Here is a 14,617-nt window from a genome sequence, read left to right on the forward strand (position 1 = left end):
CCTGGTGAATAGAAAACTCTTTGCCTTTCACCTCTGGATGCTACATGGGCGGCTGATCCTGGCTCTGGCATTCCAGGCTGGGGAGCCCAGTCTTTGGTGTAGGCTTCACTCCTCTCAGGGGGAACCTCCAACAGCCATGATATCCCTCCATAACCTCAGCCTGCCACCTGTGGGAGTGGGCCTAGCCCTTTTTGCGAACTTTCCTTTCCTTCCAGTCTTGAGATGGTTTCTGTCCATCCTTGGTTAAAAGCCTCCTATGCAGATAGTCTTCAGTTGGTAATTCAGGTTGAATGTTCCCCAGTTTAGTTTTATTTCCAGTTTGGTTCTGGGAGGAAGTACAGGAAAGATCCACCTACTCCTCCGACATCTTGAAACTCACAGTTTTTAAAGAAACACAACATTCTTGTACAACCCTTTGGCACCCTCAATCTTATTTCTCAGAGACAACCAGTTTTAACTCTTTTTAAGTATTTCTTCTAGTGGTTACCTCCATATCTGCAAACAACTTGTGAAAACTGCTATTTCTGAATTTATCAACCATGGACACTATCTTTTGACTGCCAGCTATGATGGACAGGAATTTAACTCAATTGTCACTGCATCCTTCTTCTCTCTCCCACCTTCTTATGTAATTATCTTACTATATGTGCTTACCTTTGCAATTTTAGGAACAAATTTAGGCCAAACTTTTTTATTTGAGGCACTCATAAATCTGAGGCCTATGACAACCCTGGGAAGAGAGTGGGAGGCCAGGGAAGAGTGACTGACCTGTGAGCAAGAACAAAGTATTGGGGCTCCCTTCATGCCTTTTTTTCTTTGAAACACCAGCACATTCTCTTGGCTGTGCCTTCAAACACACCCAGAGTTTGATGGAGCCTCCCACTGCCTCTGATGCTTCCCTTCTCATTGAGCCCCATCGTCTCTTTCCAAATTATTGCAATTGCTTTCTGATGGGTCGCCTTTTGCCTCCTCTTGATTCTCTGTGAAAGGAACTTTATTTTTCTTTTTTTCATCAGCAGATGAAACAATTTTATCTCAGAGTTGTTTTTAAAACCACAAAGACACTATGTTCTTCACATAAAAACATCAGCACAGATAAATGTACTTTCTAGAATATGATTATATAGATCTTTACAAAGAAAAATGCATCCCATTATATGGTTTCAGTGAAGTTGCTTGAGAAAAACTGACATCCAAACTAATTCCTAAAACATGCCATTCCACCACTGCATCTTTTGTTCGGAATATAGATTATTGTTATCAGTACATGTTCCTGCATACTTACACATTTGATAACACATACGTAGACTGGGGGATTATCACTTAATGCCTTTTCTGCAGGCTCATCAGCAGATTGAGCAGTGCTGTGCCTTTCTCTGGGGCCTTTCTCCAAGACCCAGGAATGGAGACATACCACCATCATCATCATCATCATAAATCATAAACTCCAAGTCTTAACCAACAAGTCCAATGGAAATGTTCTTTGCAGTTAGGTCCTGTTGTGCAGGGAGTCTCTCTTAAAACACACAGACCATGCTTAACCAGTTCATTCCAGTTTACTCTGTAAACTCAGACATGTCTCTCCAAGTAAGTATGGGCTGATTGAAATGGACTCCAATAGACAGAACTCTGCAGTCAAAATAGTTACCAGATGGACATGTTTGGGAAATATGAGAACCCATATCATCATATCCACCAATAAGCAGCCCAATACCATATGGTCTTCAGCCATATCTTTGTGTTGGTAACTGGCTCTTGCTTCTAATTAGAGACATAAGATGAGACACAGGAAGAGGTCTGTCAATTAAAAATCTGGAATCCAAAAACTCCTGGTGCATAGTATTATGTAATAGTCTAGCATCAGCGTAAGTCCTGTAATTGAGATACCAATACTGTGGCCAACAAGGAGGACTTTCCTGATGAGCTGCAGACTCCGACTCTGCTCTTTTCAGTGCAAACACACTGCACAGGTTTTTGATTTCAGAACAACTGTGGTTGAACCTTGTTTGAAAGCTTCCATAAAGACAGAGACAGAGAGAGACAAAGAAAGATACATATATCTCTTTTGGTTCTGTTTCTCAGGAGGACCCTGACTAATACAACCACTGTCTGTGTAACTCTCTGTACCTCAGTTTCGTCATCTGTAAAATGGGGGACATGGTAATCCCCTACTAAATGTTAGTGATTATTGTTATTTTATTTTTATAACACAGGGACAGCCAAGCATTACTTGCCAGGGTTGGGGGTGCAGAATAAGCTATGCAAGCATGTACGGTAGGACACCTCAAAGTCAAGGTCTCCAGCTTTCTGTGGCCCTCAGCAGGCAGGGCAACCCTTCCAGTGTTGGTCCTCTCCCTCCCCTGCTCTTCTCAGCAGCTGGTGTGTTTCAAACCTACACTGCCACCTCCTCTTGCCTCCTAAATTAGCCCAGTCCCCTTGGATTAGACTTCTATCTCAGAGAGAAAATGATGGCTTTCAGGCATGAACTTGTTAATTAATTTTATTTCATCCACTCATACTTTGATCTTTTGCCCACTCCCTCCTTAGGGACATTCTCTCCACATTAACATTTCTATCTTTTTTTAATTCATAGCCTCTCTCTTTCCAACAGCTCCTTCTTTAACCATATTCATGCCTTCCATCCTGCCTCTTCCTAGTACCCCTTGTCCTCCCTCCTCCCCTGCCAGACTGCCTCAAAAAATGGTCTGTCCCTGGCATTTCTCATTTTTACATACTTCCTGCCACTCCCTCTGGAGGAGTTTAGAAAGGGAAGTGAGCCCAGCAGATTGCTTGAGAAGAATATTTCACACATACCATCAAAGTGTGGGCTTGGAAAGACTATGGCTAAGATGGAGGTATAGTAGATACACTTTGCCTCCTTGAACAACCAAAAGAAGGTCAACAAAAAATTAAAAAAAAAAAAAAAACCAGAACTGCCAGAAAATAGAACTGTATGGAAGTCTGACAACCAAGGAGTTAAGCTGGGAGGAGAGGAGACGTGGCAAGGCAATGGTTGGCAGACCAGGTGGGTAAGGCAGTGGCTACTGGACCAGGTGGTCCCATATTTATGTGTGGATAAACTGGGAGGAACAATTCGGGAGCGAGACAGACTGTGCAACCTAGGGTTCCAGAGTGGGGAAAGAAAGCCCCAAAAACCTCTGGCTGTAAAATCTGTGGGGTTGCACCAGTGGGAGAAACTCCCAGCCTCACAGGAGAGTTTGTTAGAGAGACCCACAGGGCCCTGGAACTGACACAAACCCACCTGGGAATCAGCACCAGAAGGGCCCAACTTGCTTGTGGGTAGTGGGGAAAGTGACTGAAAGCCAGCTCAGAGCCGAGCAAGTGGCATTGTTCCCTCTTAGACCCCTCCTCCACATACAGTCCCCCACATGCAGTGACATGGGTTGCCCCACCCTGGCCAATACCTAAAGCTCTACCCCTTACAACATAACAGGTGCACCAAGACAAAGAAATATGGCCTAAATGAAAGAACAGATCAAAGCTCCAAAAATAGAACTAAGCAATGAAGAGATAGCCAACCTATCAGATGCAGAGTTCAAAACACTGGTAGTCAGGATGCTCACAGAATTGGTTGAGTATGGTCGCAAAATAGAGGAAAAAGTGAAGGCTATGAAAAGTCAAATAAAGGAAAATGTACAGGGAACCAACAGTGAAGGGAAGGAAACAGGTACTTAAAGCAATGATTTGGAGCAAAAGCAAGGAATAAACATTCAACTGAAACAGAATGAAGAAAGAAGAATTTTAAAAATATCAGGAGAGACTTAGGAACCTCCAGAACAATTTTAAATGTTCCAACAACTGAATCATAGGGGTGCCAGAGGAGAAGAGGAAGAGCAAGAAATTGAAAACTTATTTGAACAAATAAAGAACTTCCCCAATCTTGCAAATGAAATAGACTTCCAGGAAGTCCAGGAATCTCAGAGAGTCCCAAAGAAGTTGGACCCAAGGAGGAACACACCAAGACACATCGTAATTACATTACCCAAGATTAAAGATAAGGAGAGAATCTGAAAAGCAGCAAGAGAAAAGGAGACAGTTACCTACAAAAGAGTTCCCATAAGACTGTCAGCTGATTTCTCAAAAGAAACCTTACAGGCAAGAAGGGGCTGGAGAGAAATTCAAAGTCATGGAAGGCAAGGACCTACATTCAAGATTACTCTATCCAGCAAAGCTATCATTTAGAATGGAAGGGCAGATAAAGTGTTTCCCAGATAAGGTCAATGAGTTCATCATCACCAAGCCCTTATTATATGAAAAGTTAAAGGGACTTATCTAAAAAAAAGAACATGATAAAATGTATGAACAGTAAACTCACAAATACCAACAACTGAACCTATAAAAAACAAAAATGAACTAAGCAAACAACTAAGACAGAAACAGAATCACAGAAATGGAGATTACAAGGAGGGTTATCAGTGGGGAGGGATGAATAGGAAAAAAGGTACAGGGAATAAGAAGCATAATTGGTATGTACAAAATAGACAGGGGGAGGGTAAGAATAGTATAGGAAATGGAAAAGCCAACGAACTTACATATATGACCCATAGACATGAACTAAGGGGGGAGGGGAATGTAGGTGGATGGGGTTACAGGGCAGAGGGGAAGAAAGTGATAAAAAAAATGGGACAACTGTAATAGCATAATCAATAAAATATATTTAAAAAACAATAAAGAGCCATGTCTTCCAGATGAGGGCAGGAGGGGATAGAATCCTCTGAGAGAGAGAGAGAAAGACTCAAGCACAAGGCCTAGCTTATTGCAGGTCCTCACCAAACATTTGTTGCATAAATATGACATGAATAAATTCAGCTATTTTGATGAATATAAAAGAATAGCTGGTAGCATACATCATTTATTCATTCAATAAATACTCCAGCAGTTTCTGTCCTAAAAACTGAGAATACAGCAGTGAACAAACAGACAAAAACTCCCATTCTCTGGAGGAACGAGGCTTAGAATAAAGAAGTATGTGTAATAAATAACATGATGTCTGTTTATACTAAATACAAAAAAAAAAAAGAGAATGGAGACACTGAGAGTGACTGGGCTTGGGGAGGCAGGGTACATTTCAGATTGAATGACCAGGGAGGGCATCTCTGAGGAGGTGACATCTGTCCAGAGACCTGAGTGAAGTGCATGAACTAGACTGGTGTAAGAACATGATAGTCAAAAGGAACAGCAAGTGTAAAGGCCCTGAGGCCAGAGGTGTTAGTGTTATTGGCATAACAGCAAGAAGGCAATGTGGCTGAAGCGGAGTGGGCAAGAGCGGGAGTGACAAGGATAAAGTCAGAGCAGTAGGCAGGCACCCGACCACTTAGATTTCATTAGGTCTTGTCCTAAATGGGAAAAGGGGCACCAGAAGAGTGTTCTTTAAAGCTGTTTAGGATCCTCACTGCACCCTTTGTAAGCTCTTCCTGTCAGGAGGCAGAAGGCCTGCAGAGCATAAGAACCTGCACCCCTGCAGGGCAGGAGCCCAGCTTTCTCTGACTTCCACTGAAGGGCTTTCTGAAATTGGTTTACTTAGCTGTGCTTAGCAGCCTCACACACTCTGGCTCACTGCAGAGGGAGTAAAGCACTCGTTTGGACTTCCTTCCAGACCTGGAATTAGTTTGTTTTCTGACTTTTATTACCAACATTCTGTTGCCCTTTGCCAGTATTCCTGGTAATAGAACCTTTTTGTTTTGTTATATTTTAATCTGCTTAGTGCATGTGACTTGCCTATCTGGTCCCACAAATCACTGGTTATCATCACAGTCAATGGTCTGTGTCCAGCCAATTTCACAGACAAACACCTCTCTCCCAGTCACTGTGTCTGATGTGGGGAAGGCTGATTTACAAAGTCAATAAAAATGCATTCAGGGAATTACTGGTCCTGCTGGCTTAATAGATGAGATTAAAATCCCCAAGTTTAAGAGTATAAGTCATTTAACACAAGTAAGGTGGCAAGTGGGTTAAGGAAATGTCAGCTGGTCAGGGACAGGCACCACTGGGAGGGGATTTATCGTCAGACAAAAAAGACTGATTAATTGCCTTCCATGCCTTTCTCTGCATGACCCAGGAACAGATCTCATAGTATATTTCATTGGTCATTTTGGAGAACAGGCAATTTTTCATAGTGGGAGATCTTCTAGAACAAAAAATGGGGCATTTTACAAGGATTTTTTTTAATTAAAAAGTTTTTCATTGCCAAATTAATGTCTTCATTTTAGATGCTATAGACTGACTCACCTGAAAAGCAGGCCTGAGCAGAGGGAGAAATTGGGCAGCTAGGAGAAAGGCCTCAGCTGATCTGCAGGAGTGCTGGAGCTGGGACTAAAGTAGGGCCCCGGCCTTTGAATGCCCACAGGGACCACTCATGGCTGAAGATATCCCAGGAAGGGTGCATTTGACCCTGGGTGAGGCTGCCCCTTCAGTAGAGGAAAGTCCCTAGAAAGTGTCTCAGCCGAGAGGCACTGATGACCAACACTCCCAGAAGCTGGGGGCAGGAGTGCCTCAGTGCCTCCTCAGTCCCTGGGGAGCAGGGCTCTAGGTGGTGCACTCAGTCTTCACTCCACGAGGCATTTTAGAAAATGTAGGGAAAAGAAGAAAACAAAAATTAACCCAGAACTTACTAACCCTAGAAAAAGATTGTTAACATTTTGGTGTATATTTTCTCAATCTTTTATCATACAGACACAGGCATGTATATGAAATGTTTATTGTGTGTGTATGCATACACACATATGCCTACATATATGTGAAAAAATGAATCATACTCTTTTATGTCTTGCTTTTTTTCTCACTATAGCAAAAACATTTCCTGTGTTAATACAGATTAAAGGAGACACATCCAGAACAACCTAATGTCCAACAGTAAGGGTCTGATTAAATACATTATGAGATACCTCTCCCATGGCCATTGTAATGAAAAGTCTAAGTTAATGATGTGAGAAATGGTGCTCAATATATGTTTAAATATTTTTTAAAGGATATAAAATATTAGCATCTGGTGGGGAAAAAAAAGTATATATGCATTGGAAAAAACAGTAGGCTAGCTACCAAGGTGTTCCCAGTGGTTATATCTAAATGAGGAAATCACAGGTGCCTTTCTCTTTTTTTCTTTTTAAAATTAGGGATCCTCTGCTCTTTTCTTTATTCCCTTATGTATTATTTTATAATTTAAAAAAGCTTTTAAAATATTCTTGATTGGTCCCCAAATATTTTTAAAACTACTTAAAAAATTTAAACAGTAATTAATGCATACAGCAAAAAAGTCAATAAAACAAAACGGTCTCTAATGAAATTACCTCTCTCCCATTACAGACACCTTCCTCTCCTCCAGTTCTCTCCACAAGAGGTGACTGTTATAAGCAGTTTCTTTTATATTATTGTAGAAATGTTCTATATGACATAAACACACACACACATGCACAAAGTGTGCTCTACACACTACTCAGCAACTCCCCAACTTAATATATCTTGGAGAACTTTCTAAATCATGACACATAGATTAACTTCATTCTTTTAGTGCCTGAGAAGCATTTTACACCTCCACTCCCACCCCCCCAATAAGGCAGATGAGAGTGAATGATAATTCTTATTATCACTGATGTACAAAGAAGTATTATTGCATGAATGAGCTTGCTTAAAAAGTGGGAGAGGGTTCCATCCTCCTGTCTCATCTGAGGATGTGTCTTGTCACTATTTTCTCTCCCTACTTCTCCCTGTCACCTCTATACACATGCTCTTCTCACCTCAAAGGAATGAAAGATGAAGGGAGGGATACAGGAGGAAGGGAAGAAAAGAAAATCAAAATACAAAATCTCTCTCAACTTTACTTCCTCATTGCCCTTCCCAGGCAACTGATGGATACATATACTCTGAGCCAAGTGTTCTTCTGGGATATTCCAGTAAACAAAACATTGAAAAATGTCTGATTTCATAGAATTACATTCTGGTAGGGGGAGATAGATGCTAGACAAATATATCAGATGTTGGTAAGCATCAGGGGCCTAGTCCTTTGCACACTGTGTTCACTACCCAGGTCTTCTGGAGGAAGTCTCTGTCTTCTCTGAAGGCAGAGGCGGGCCATCCCTCCTCAGGCCTGCAGCTTGTGGGCAAGGAGCAACTCTGTCCCCCCATGTTCCACTGCACCTTCCCCTATGGTGTGCCTTGCTGTCCTTCTGTTCATTTCTCACTGGTGACAATGGGCAAGAGCTGGCCTAAGTAATAGCTATTGTTAATTGATTACCAAATTCTATTTGCCTGGTGCTGTCCAGAGTACTTTACGCTTGTGAACTTGAGTGAACCATTTGAGGTGGATACTGTTATTATCTCCATTTTACAGATGAGAAAACTGAGAAGCATAGAGAGGAGAAATCAGAATTTGAGCCATGGCAGGTAGTCTCAGGTGTCCTTAATATCTTAACTGGGACATGATAAATATGTGTCAACAGAAAGGTGATCTTGCTCTTTGTTTTTAAAAGTTGGGAACCTTGCTTTTGGGATATATAATCCTACAATTATTAATTTTTCATTCATTGGCTTTTAGCTTTTTGCAACTGTTAAACTAATAATCAATTAAATTATTTAGCATATATTACTAGCACCTACTGTGTTCCAGGAACTTTCCAGGCATTGGGAATACAAAGATGTGGATGCATCTGTCCTTTAGTGAGACTTGAGGGGTTAGACAAAGTACTGCAAAGGACTGCAGATCAGATCATATGAAATGAAGTAGTAATAATCATAACAGCAGAGAACATTTATTAAGCACTAACAGTGTGCTAGACATGGCATTAAGCACTTCACGGGTATTGTCTTTTCTATGTCTCTTAAGAATCAGAAGATTTTACAGATGAGGAAATTGAGGATTAGAGAATGTCAGACCCCCTCCCCCACCCAAGGGACTGTTGCAGGAAGAATAAGGGCTCCCACTTACATGTAAATCTCAGAGAAATATGTCCCATGCTTATACCAAAATATTAATCATTGTTTATCTGAAATTCAAATTTAACTGTGTGTACTATATTTTTATTTGCTAAATCTGACAACCTAAGCTCAAGGTCATTCAACTGGCATTTGGACCCAAATCTATCTGACTTCAGAGAGATCCTTCAGGCTTTGTTGGCTTTTTAGGACCAGTGTACCAGAATGCTAGAGGCCCCCAGAGGAGTTGGCGTTGTGTGTATGCGTGCGTGCGGGTGTGTCCATGTGTGCGCACGTGCACGTGTGTACAGAGATGGAGACAGGAGGGAAGGAGAATGTTACCCTTCTGCCCCCCAGGTGCCGGAAGACAACAGCTAAGCAGCGGAATGAGTGGTTATCTGGATTTCTCCTTCCGCAGGGAAATCAATGATTTAGTTAAAGCCTCACGTGCCTGGTGCTGCAGATGGGGGCTGCCCCAGTGGAGCTGCTCTGCCTAGTCTTTTTTATAAACCAGCAACAATTTACACTCCAATGAAGCCCTAATAAACTGCTGCTGCGGTCCTGCCAGGAGTAGGCTGGGTAAACACTTCCTTTTAATAAGGCACACGAGGGCTGGTATGTGCGGGGCAGGGACTGCTGTGCATCCAGCATCCTGGCCTTTGTCCTGGGCGCAGGAGCTGAGGAGGGGTCTCTGCACAGCCCCTTTGTGTAGGGATCCTCTGCTCTTACACACTGCACGGTATTTCGAGGTGGGAGGAGCCCTAGATTTGAGCTGGGACACTCCCACCCCGATTGCTGGAATCCTAGTGTTTTCTTGCAATGAAGCAGTGATTCCTCTTTGCTGGTCCAACATGATTGCTGGGAACTCTGGGTTGGAGTCAGGCTGTCTCATCATGCACCTCTTCATAGCTGTGTGACCAAGGTATGTTTACTTAATCTCTCTGTTTCTCACTTCACCATTTAGAAAACGGGGATATTAATAGCACCTACCATTTAAAGTTGTGGCACAGGGTGTGGCATAGATTAAGTGCTGAGTAATCTACTGTGATTTTATTATTAAAATGGCATTATAATGACTGTGAAGTTCTTAGCATGTAATAAATAGTTAGTAAATAATATACCTATACCATTATTTCAGTATAATTATAACTATTAATAAGCCATATTAGACCTTTATAACTTCAAGATAAAGTTACATTGTTGTAAATTCTATCCATTGCCCCGACTCTGTTCTCTTGAGGCTAAACAGAATAATTTCATCCTGACCCCCTCAGATATTTGCCCCACTCCCAAATGCACCGTAAGGTATGTTTCTTCCAGGTGAAAGTGCTCTGGTTCCTTTGGCTATTCACCCACCCAAGCCTCATGTTTAAATTGGGAACTGTAATACTTCCTTCCAGGATGGAAAAAGTTTGTGCATATGAAAACTCTAGCATATTTATAGCACACAGGAGGTGCTCTTCCCTGCTGTCCCCCACATGAGAGCAGACTGTCATTCTCCTGCTTTCTGGGAGCCATCCTAGCTACTGGCTGTGAGTGCCGACTCTGAAGTCAGACTGCCTGGCTTCAAACTGGCATCATCAAAGCTGTGCGACCTTGGGCAAGTTACTTAACCTCTCCTTGCCTCACTTACCTCACCTGTGCTTCTGTTGATTAACAGAAATGATTGAGATAAAGCACCTAGAATAGTGCTGGTGTGCATCAGGCCCTCCATCAACAGTGTCAGGCTATTGTTGTTCCTAGTGAGCCACACACAGCTGGAGGCCATCCTCAGGCAGAGGGCCCCCCACACTTGGTTTAGCACCCCATCACCTAGGGTCCTTGGCTATCTCCCTCCACTGACTCATTCTGAGCAGACAGTCTTAGCACATGAGCTACCACTGGGTGTCAAGACTTACCTTGTCCTCCCCCAGCTGTCACTTCCTTTGGACTCAAGTACAGGCCTTCACATTAATCCCCATGTAATTTCATCCTGTGAGCTTTGTGCTGTAATTATGATTATTGATGAGTCTTTTGGAGGAGCACTCTGTCACCCACATTGGCCCCTCACCAACTGTTCTGGCTCGTGGATAAAGTGACTGTTGTGGACTTAGGGTGCTTCTTTGGGCCCAAAATTCTCTGAATTTTATGTCTTTAAGGAACCACCCCTCTCCCATGTTATGAAGTTTTGGTGGGGTTGTCAATCAAAGTACAGGGTGAGGGCATAGTCCCCTCCCGAGCTGGGCCAATCAGATTTTTTTCTCTGGAACCTAACTGTTGAGAACAATGACACAAGGAACCCTCTCCAACTGGGGTTGAGGGTGGCGAGTTAGAGCTGCTATTTGAAGAGACTGTGCATTAGATCCTAATCTGTGGATCCTTAGTGTTGCCTTGTGCTCCTGCCAGGGCCTGGTTCTTCAGCTTTGCCTTTGATGATATATGACAGGTATTTATTGCCACAAGAACACTGTGTAACAAACTTAGGGGCTCAATTATATCCTCCCAAACCATACATTAAAATCCTAACCCCTAGTACAGCAAAATAAAACTGTATTTGGAGATAGAGCCTTTAAAGAGGTGACTAAATTTAAACAAGGTCATCAGAGTGGGCCCTAATCCAATCTGAATGGTGTTTGTAAAAAGAAGAGGAAACTTGGACACCCAGAGAATCAACAGACATGTGGATGCACAGAGGAAAGACCTGTGAAAACACAATGAGAAGATGGCCATCTACTAGCCAAAAACAGAGACCTCAGAAGAAACCAACCCTGCTGGCGCCCTGATCTCAGACTTCCAGCCCCAAGAACTGTGACAAAATAAATGTCTGTTGTTTAAGCCACCCAGTCTATTGTTCTTTGTTGTTGTAGTCCTAACCAACTAATAGATGAATTAGACATCCTAGAATTTAATGACTTAAAGACAGAGCATTTATTCAGCTTGTAAATCTGTGGATCACCTAGGTGGGTCTCCTGGTATTGGTTAGATACCAGTCATGAATTCATGGTTATCTGAAAGCCAACTAAACAACTTTCCTGGTCTTTGCTGGATTTTCTCATATGTCTGGGGGGTCAGCTTGGAATCTAGTGAGTTCCAGGATGACCTCAGATGGGACAAATGGGTGACTGAGTTGTGTTCAACACCCTCTGGCATGTTAGCAGTGCGTGTTCACAGGATAAAGGCAGAGGAGCATGAGAGAGAGAAAGAGGGAAGTGCCAGTGCTTTTTTAAGCCTCTGCCTGTGTCATAACTGCTAACGTTTCTTTGGCCAAAGCAGGTTACAGGGTAGGAGGAGCTACAAAGTCACATTACAGAGAGTGTGGACACAGGGAGAGCTGTGAATTGGATAGTATTGAATTGACAAAATGCCATGAACTTGTTCAAAAACTCTTCACAAATTTATTCTACCCATTCTCACTCCTGGGCTTGTTTTTGTTGCTTTTGACTAAAGAACTCTCACTGATACAGAGCTGGGTGGTAGAATGGATTTGTATCTATATCCAAGTCTTGGAAGCCAATGGGAATGTTTCAAAATGGAAGCCATGGTCAACAATGGCAGATATTGGCTAGAAGTCAACTGATATGAAGATTAGAAAGGCCCATTGCACTTACAAGTGAGGAAGTTATCTGTCATTAAGGAAAGAACTATTTCTATGGAGAAGTGGGGGCCAAAGCCAAATCAGAGTTGGTGAAAGCTGAGAAAGGGGAGACTGAGTATAGAGAGCTCTTTGAAGACTCATGAGAATATAAAGCCTGGGGGAGGATGTGGAGTTAAGAAAGGGTTTTCAGAATTTGTGTTTCTAGAGAAGAGAAACATCTAAAGGAGGCACTAGGGTGGAAAGTCTAAATCAAAACAGTTGAACTAAGGATGGACTAGCCCAGGCTCCACAGGAACAGGTCCCTTCCTTTTGCTAAGTCAGGTGTTCTTGTTACTCCTTTTGTCTCTCACTTCCCTGCCTCAGCATCTGGGAGCTCACCTGATGCCCCAACAGGACTGTTACCTATCTTTACCACAAATGTCCTTGTCTATGTCATATTACACCATGTGAACACTGTTCTATTCACCTCCTCTGAACTACCCAGGACAAGCCCCCAGCAGGGTAGGGTCTGGGATACTAATGGAGTGGTGGGGAAGCCTCCTCACTTGTGCTCTGAAGGGGTTATTAGACTTTCCAGCTTGAAACCACCCCACTCATCTGTTCCACTGGGACAGCAATGACACCCCAGTTACATCAAAATCCGGATAAACTCAGAAAGTGAGAAAACTTACCTCTTACATAACTAAGTTATATATGGGGTATAGCCCCCTGGTAGGTGAAGTAGAATGGATGCCAGTTGTAAGGAAAAGAATTAGGGAAGGGATGATAACATCTTAATTTGAGTTCTCTGAGAGTTAGAGACGACTTGTGGGATAAATAAGACTCACACAGATCCATCACTTATTTGTTCTGTGACTTTTCACAGGTGAATTATCCCCTCTGGGCTTCATTCTTATGGGGTTGTGAGAATTAAATAAAATCCCATTTGCAAAGTAACATGATGCCTGCCTCATAAACCCCTCTCTTTCATCCACTGTACAGTTATTAAATGATCATCTCTCAGCACCAAACCCAGCCCTTTCTATTCAGCTTTGTGATGCTGGAACTCAGACATGACACTTTGTCAGCACGGGCTGCCCCCTGTTAGGCTATGTTCATAGGGGGTGCTAGAGGGAGACCCTGGGTTAAAGAGGAAGGGGAGACTTACTTCTTCCTATTCTTGTAAGCATCTCTTAACACTTCTCTACCTTGGACCCAGTCCATAGTTTTTCCAAAATTGACAGAACCAGTCTTACTGGAGACTCCAACACCAGCTGGCTATTACTCCATCCTCAGACACTTGGGTTTGAGACCCACAGGGCCTGAACTTCTGAGTTTTAATACCTTTAACTTCTCTTGATGCTCAACTCCAGTGGTGGCAGCTGCTTCCTACAGGGGCTATCTCTGGGATACTTTAGAGTTACCCTTTTCCCCTTTTAGTTACCTAGTTATTAACTTCATACCTTGTTAAAATTCCTTATTCCAGTAACTGGTGTGGCTACTGCCTCCCATCTGAACCCTGACCATACCCACACTCTTGTAGGGTCAGTCTCATTGTCCTCAGTTATTTCCTTCCTTATACATCATTCATATGGGTTTTCCCATTGTGGTGATTGCTCAAATTGGCTGTGTCGGGATCTGCTGGGGCCTTTGTTAGAACATCTTCTGGAGGCCCCACCTGGTTCATTTGGGAAGCATGGGGTGACGGTCCAGAATCTGTATGTTTAGTAAGTGCTCCTGGATTGGGAAATCACTTTTCTGCCATCAGGGACCAGGTTTTACTATCTTTGTTCCCAGGACCCTGGCACAGTGCAGACCTCCACACAAAAGTTTGTTGAATTAATGCATAGATGCTATGTTTGCATTATTCTGCAAAATCAAGGACCAAGGAGAGCTCCCAATAATTCTGTGTTTCCTTTAGGTAAAAGGATGTTGTAACTGTAGTTTGCAGAAGAAAAGTTACCAGCAACCCTGGTGGCTTCTAAGGTCAGATATTGCAGCAGAAGACCCAAGTCTGAAGTGTATTAAGAATAAAGTGAGTAAGCCTTCTGATAAAATGTCCTATAAAATAATGACTCAGTGTTTTCAGGAAGTACATCTCTTTCAATTGTGGGCCAAGCTAAACTTCTGCTTAGT

General features: G+C 42.6%; 1 pseudogene; it reads right to left on the bottom strand.

The window, feature by feature from the left end:
• Positions 1-181: 181 nt before the first annotated feature.
• LOC112304711 (proteasome subunit alpha type-1 pseudogene) lies at positions 182-2,020 on the bottom strand (annotated as a pseudogene).
• Positions 2,021-14,617: the final 12,597 nt, after the last annotated feature.

This window comes from Desmodus rotundus, chromosome 1, assembly GCF_022682495.2.
Source record: "Desmodus rotundus isolate HL8 chromosome 1, HLdesRot8A.1, whole genome shotgun sequence".
Lineage (NCBI taxonomy): Eukaryota > Metazoa > Chordata > Mammalia > Chiroptera > Phyllostomidae > Desmodus > Desmodus rotundus.